At 44.7% G+C, this 6,499-nt stretch overlaps 1 long non-coding RNA gene and 1 pseudogene across 1 annotated transcript in view; one reads left to right on the top strand and one right to left on the bottom strand.

Annotated features, from left to right (window-relative positions):
• The window catches only part of LOC136381299 (uncharacterized), a 35,205-nt gene that overhangs the window by 2,137 nt on the left and 26,569 nt on the right, over positions 1 to 6,499 (bottom strand). The gene's annotated exons all lie outside the window — the stretch shown is intronic.
• On the top strand, positions 4,249 to 6,199 carry LOC136380868 (elongation factor 1-alpha 1-like; annotated as a pseudogene).

Raw genomic sequence — 6,499 nt, 5'->3', positions numbered from 1 at the left:
GGAGTGGATCCCAGCTGGCTCCCGACTGGGCCTCGCTCCAGAGGGCACCTGCTCTCTTCCCTCTCTACCTGCATGCATCTATCTCCGCATACGGTTGCCCTGCCACGCTCTTCCCAGCTCATCTTATTCTCTTGGGCCACCTTTGATCCCCCTCCTCACTCCTCACCCAGGCTCTCTGGAGCCTGCTCTGCCCTCTCTTGGAGGCTTAAGGGACCTTTGTCCGTCTCTGCCATGTGATCTATTTCCAGAGGGCAAATGCTTTTCCTTTGTGAAAATCAAAAAAGGTGCCCCCTCTGAGAAACCAGCCTTTCAGGCAGACACACTCCTGGGCTTGGTCCAGGAAAAGGTCCCTCTTCCTCCCAGGCAGACGTGGCTCCCAGTCAGGGTATTCAGTGGAGTGCACAGAGCACAGGCCGTGTTTCAGTCTCATTCACTCCTTCTGCAATTTGTAAACTGTGCAAACATAGGCTGTCTGGTCTGGGATATAGGGGTTCAATATCCCTATTTTACAGACAAACATACTGAGGCTCAGAGAAGAGGAAACGGGGCTGGAATGCTACATCCTGGATCTAGAATCTCTGGGCTCTGACCTCAAATGGCAGGCACTGCACAGTCAGCTCCTCTCTCCTCCCTGCAGCATTTGCTTGGCCCTAAACCCAGCTGGCTGCTGGCTGCCTCAGGTGTTCTCTGGGCCTTTCCCAAAGCTGGAAGAGGCAGAAGGGCTGTTGCTGCTGTGCCCAACCAGGCAGTCCCTCTCCAATCTAAGGATTGAAAACCATTCTCAGTTCGTCCTAGGGTTGTTGAGGCCTATAATTATCCAGAGCAGACAAAGCTAGTCCCCATTTAGCAGCTCAATCTGCCCACCCCCATTTCTCTTGGCTCCTCCCTCTGCCTGACAACTCAGCCCTTGTTGCTATTTCTAGCTCATTCACTGTCAGCAGGACCAAAATAGTGGCTTCAGAAGCCAATCTCTAAACCAACCAACACCCAGATCTATGAAAGTGGGCCACCTGCCTCAGCTGGCAGCAGTGGGGTGCCCAGAGGCTGAGACAGAGCCACACCAGGGGCTTGAGTTTCAGCAGGTCACCTTCCTGAGGCTCTGAGGGTTAGGCACAGAATCGAGGGCTGCAGGGAAAAGACTGAGGGAAGCCCTGAGAAAGCAGGTGATGAGAGAGCCGAACATTTCCCAGAGTGCCCCAGGAAACACAGTTTGAACTCCAGACGGTTACCTCTGGCAGGAAGCCTTCTTGACTGCTACTCATATCCCAGGAAGTCTGTGATGATGCATCTACTTCTCCCCTTTTCTAGAGCAGCCTTGTGAAAGGTGTGGTGGATAGTTAGAAACATGACTTTGGTGCCAGGTTACCTGGATTCAAATCCTACCTCTGACCTCTACCAGGTGTGTGACCTCAATCTCTCCACGCCTCCATCTCCCCATTCGTAAAAAGGCAGTAAAAATAACCAATATGTAGGATTGTTGTAAGGATTAAGTGGGAAAGAGAAAAGTTCTTTGCACATGTGGCAAGATTTCAAAAATGAGATCTGTGATTATTGTCAGTACATAGCAGGGGCTCCTGCGTCATCTGCTGCTCAGAACCCCTAGTCTTGGACTAATAGTTGATAGCACTCTTAGTGTGTTGAATGAATGAATGAATGATTAAAAATTAGCTGACCTAAATGCAACATGGTATTCTTGATTGGATACTGGAACAGAAAATAGAATATCAATAGAAAAACATGAAATTTGAAGTAAGTCTGTGGTTTGGTTAATAGCATTATACCAATTTTGTTTTTATTTTTAAAAATCATTTACTTACTGATTTTTTTTTTAGAGAGAGAGGAAGGGGGGGAGAGAGAGTGAGAAACATTGATTTGTTGTTCCATTTATTTATGCATTCATTGGTTGATTCTTGTATGTGCACTGACCAAGGATCAAACCTGCAACCTTGGTGTATTGGGGCGATGCTCTAACCAACTGAGCTACCTGGTCAGAGCAGCATTATACCAATTTTAATTTCCTTGACAAATATGCCATGGTTATGTAAGAAGTTAACATTAGAGGAAGATGGGTGATGAGTAAACACTGTCTTTATAACTCTGTAAATATAAACTTATTTCTATTTTTTTTTTGTATTTTTCTGAAGCTGGAAACAGGGAGGCAGTCAGACTCCCGCATGCGCCCAACCGGGATCCACCTGGCATGCCAACCATGGGGCGATGCTCTGCCCATCTGGGGCGCCGTTCTGTTGCAACCAGAGCCATTCTAGCACCTGAGGCAGAGGCCATAGAGCCATCCTCAGCACCTGGGCCAACTTTGCTCCAATGGAGCCTTGGCTGCGGGAGGGGAAGAGAGAGACAGAGAGGAAGGAGAGGGGAAGGGTGGAGAAGCAGATGGGCACTTCTCCTGTGTGCCCTGGCCGGGAATCGAACCCAGGACTCCTGCATGCCAGGCTGATGCTCTACCACTGAGCCAACTGGCCAGGGCTTAACTTTTTTCTAAATAAATATATTTTTTTTTAATTACTGACAAATACTGACTGCTTTACATAAGCCAGGCACTATGCTAAGTGCTTTGGATACATCATTTCTTTTTCTTTTTTCAGTTTCATCCATAATGCTTTATTTCTTTCTTTCTTTTTTTATTTTTTTTATTTTTATTTATTGATTTTAGCCAGAGAGGAAGGGGGAGAGAGAGAGAGAGAAACAGGAACATCAATCTGTATGTGCCCTGACCGGGGATCAAACCGGCAACCTCTGTGCTTCAGACTGATGCTCCAACCAACAGAGCTATCCGGCCAGGGCCACTTTATTTCTTTAGAAAGGACACAGATCAAATATAGCAAAATATGAAGATCTGACCATATTGAATCATGGGAATATAAGCATTTGTTTTATCTTGTTTTGTATTTTTAAAATATTTCTTAATTTAAAAAACAAAAATAAATGGATTAATTTTTAAAATTAAAAACATCCTAATCTAACCTGTCATCAAATGGATTTTAAGAAGTATTCTGAATTAAAATAGTACCATTAGTACTGGTGTCTAAAATATTGCAAATTTACATGTTATCCTTTTTAAACCTTCAAGAGGCTTTGTTATGTTTGTTAATCTTGCTTCAAGAAAAAGGTAGTGATGACCCAGTTTATAGTGTTTAGATGAAATAACTGTGATAGAAGCTAAGCCATTATTTCAAATTATACATTATTTCCTTTAATCCTATCACCCCATTATACAGATGAGAACACAGGTGCAGAGAGGTTAAACCAGATAGCAACTAACTTTAACTGAGAGTTTACTATGTACTGTGCATAGTCAGGGTAGGCTAATGGCTCTGACAAACAAAACTATATTTCTCCCTCGTAACACAGGGTGATGGAATTTGGGGGGAGTGAACATGGAGGGGATATAAGAGGCCAGATACATCACTTTTCTTGTAGTTCCATGGCCTAGAACTCAGGCACATGGTCACACCTGTAAGGGAGGCTGGACAATGTAGTCTAGCAGGGAGCCGGGAAGAAGAGGAGGCTGCAAATGATGGTGATCATGAGCAGGCTTTTCCACAGCAGTTGTTGATATGAGACATAATCATTTATTTCTCATAAGCCATAAGAGGTAGATATTATTTTTAATATTTCCATCTTACAGATATGAAAACTAAAAGAGTTTTAATAAACTTTCTCAAGGTCACTTAGCTGGAAGGGATAAATAGACTCATACTACAAACTCAGCAAGCCTGTGTTCTTAGACACTTCCTGAGCCTTCATTCTGGGTTGGCCTTAGTGTCTTGCTTACCATTAGATTATGTGACAGAAGTGGCATTCAGGAATGTCTGAAGCTGTTTCATAAGATGCCTTGCAACTTCTGCCTGGGTCTCTTGGAACACTCTCTTTTGAGCCCTGAATCACCATGCAAGGTGTCTGACTAGCCAAAACCGCCATGCTAAAGAGACCTTGGGTAGACAAACTGGTTGGCATTTCCAGCTGGGTCTAGCCTTCTAGCCTCCCTGCCAAGGCACAAGACATTTGAGTGACCCTCTTTTGGATCTTCCACACCAGCACATCTGCCAGCTGAATATCACTGAGTGACCTCCATCAACACCATGTGGAATAGAAGAACTGTCCATTGAGCCTGCCTGAACTAAGGACCCACAGAGTTACAGGATATAAGAAAACGCTCTTGGCTTTTTCACAGTAGGTTTGCCAACAGAACACAGGTATCATGAAACCCACCACTAAATCAAAGCCAAAATGGGAAATGAAAAGACTCATATCAACATCATCATCATTAGACACGTAGATTTGGCAAGTCTACCACTGTCAGTGATCTGATCTATAGAGGTGGTGGGATCAGTGAAAAGCCATTGAAAAATTTGAGAAAGAAGCTGCTGAGATGGGGAAGGGCTCCTTCGAGTATGCCTGGGTCTTGGATAAACTGAAAGCTAAACGTGAACATGGTATGACCATTGATGTTTCCCTGTGGAAATTCAAGAGCAGCAAGTATGTGACCATCACAGATGCCCCAAAACACAGGGACTTTATCAAAAACATGACTACAGACACATCTCAGGCTGACTGTGCTGCCCTGATTGTTGCTATTGACATTGGTGAATTTGAAGTAGGCATCTCCAAGAATGAGCAGACCTGTGAGCATGGCCTTCTGGCTTACACACTGGGCATGAAACAACTGATTGCTGGTGTTAACAACGTGGACTCCACGGAGCTGTCCTACAGCCATAAAAGATATGAGAAAATTATTAAAGAAGTCAGCACCTACATTAAGAAAATTGGCTACAACCCTGACACAGTAGTGTTTGTGCTAATTCCTAGATGGAATAATGACAACATGCTCATATGCCTTGACTCAAGGGACGGAAAGTCACCCATGAAGATGGCAATGCCAGTGGAACCACACTGCTTGAAGCTCCGGATTGCATCTGCCACCATCTTGACCAACTGACAAGCCTCTGTGTTTGTCCCTCCAGGGTGTCTACAGAATTAATAGTACTGGTACTGTCCCTGTGGGCCAAGTGGAGACTGGTGTCCTCAAACCCAGGATGGTGGTCGCCTTTTCCCCAGTCAGTGTTACAACTGAAGTAAAGTCTGTTGAGATGCACCATAAAGCTTTGAGTGAAGCACTTCCTGGGGCCAATGTGGACGTCAATGTTAAGAACGTGTCTGTTGAAGATGTTCATTGTGGCAATGTGGCTGGTGACAGCAAAAATGATACACCAGTGGAAGCAGCTGGCTTCACAGCTCAGGTGATTATCCTGAACCAGCCAGGCCAAATCAGTGCCGGATATGCACCTGTGCTGGACTGTCACACAGCTCACAGTGCTTGCAGATTTGCTGAGCTGAAGGAGAAGATTGATGGTCATTCTAGGAAAAAGCTAGAAGATGGCTGTGGGATAGCTGTGTCAGGCTTGCTCATGGGGTTACCAGCTGCAAGCACTTTACTTGATTAGCGTGTGAGCACCTGGCAGAGGCATGTGTGCATAGCCTATATAAGGCTCTGGGTGCTTACTCTGGGGGGCGATTCTCCCAGATCGCTCTCCTGCCACTGTGAGGTGCAGTTTTCCCTGCTCCCTTGCCCTTACTAAAAATAGAAGATTTGCCTGACCTGTGGTGGCGCAGTGGATCAAACCTCAACCTGGAACGCTGAGGTCGCCGGTTCAAAACCCTGGTCTTGCCTGGTCAAGGCACATATGGGAGCTGATGCTTCCTGCTCCTCCCCCCTTCTCCCTCTCTCTCTCTCTCTCTCTCTCTCTTCTCTAAAATGAATAAATAAATAAAAATAATTTTTTTAAAAATAGCAGATTTTCCTTGGTTATTTAGCTCTTTCCCTTTTGTTGTTTATTTGCTCACCTGTCCTTGTGAGCCTCCAATAAACAGGTGTGGCCTGACGCTTTCCAGCTCTGCAGTTCCTCTACTGTCTGCCTGAATCCAATGTGAACCTGCCTGGCCTCGGCCACCAGCATTACAATGACCCAAAGTTTTTGAAATCTGGTGGTGCTGCCATTATCAATATGTTTCCTGGCAAGGCCACGTGTGTTGAGAGATTCTCTATCCTCCTCTGGGCCGTTTTGCTGTTCATAACATGAAACAGACAGTCACTGTGGGTGTCAGCAAAGCAGGGGGCAAGAAGGCAGCTGCAGCTGGCAAAGTCACCAAGCTCCCCCAGAAAGCTCAGAAGGCTAGATGAATATTATCCCCAATATCTGCCACCCCAGTCATAATCAGCAGTAGAAGAATGATCTCAGAACTGTTTTATTCTCAGTTGGCCACTTAAATTTAATAGTAAAAGACTAGTCAGTGATTACAATGCATTGTAAAAGCTTCAGAATGAAAGGAGAACGTTTTGTGGAACATTTGGTGTGTGTGTGTGTACATAGCAGTTTTTAAGTTATTAGTTTTTTAGATCAATACTTTTTAATAGAAACAACTTGACCAAAAATCTGTCACAGAATTTTGAGACCCATTGAAACAAAGTATAATGAAAATA

The sequence above is a fragment of the Saccopteryx leptura genome, chromosome 9, assembly GCF_036850995.1.
Source record: "Saccopteryx leptura isolate mSacLep1 chromosome 9, mSacLep1_pri_phased_curated, whole genome shotgun sequence".
In the NCBI taxonomy this organism is placed as follows: domain Eukaryota; kingdom Metazoa; phylum Chordata; class Mammalia; order Chiroptera; family Emballonuridae; genus Saccopteryx; species Saccopteryx leptura.
The sequence above is the reverse complement of the archived record's forward strand: the minus strand, read 5'-3'. Positions and strand labels throughout refer to the sequence as shown.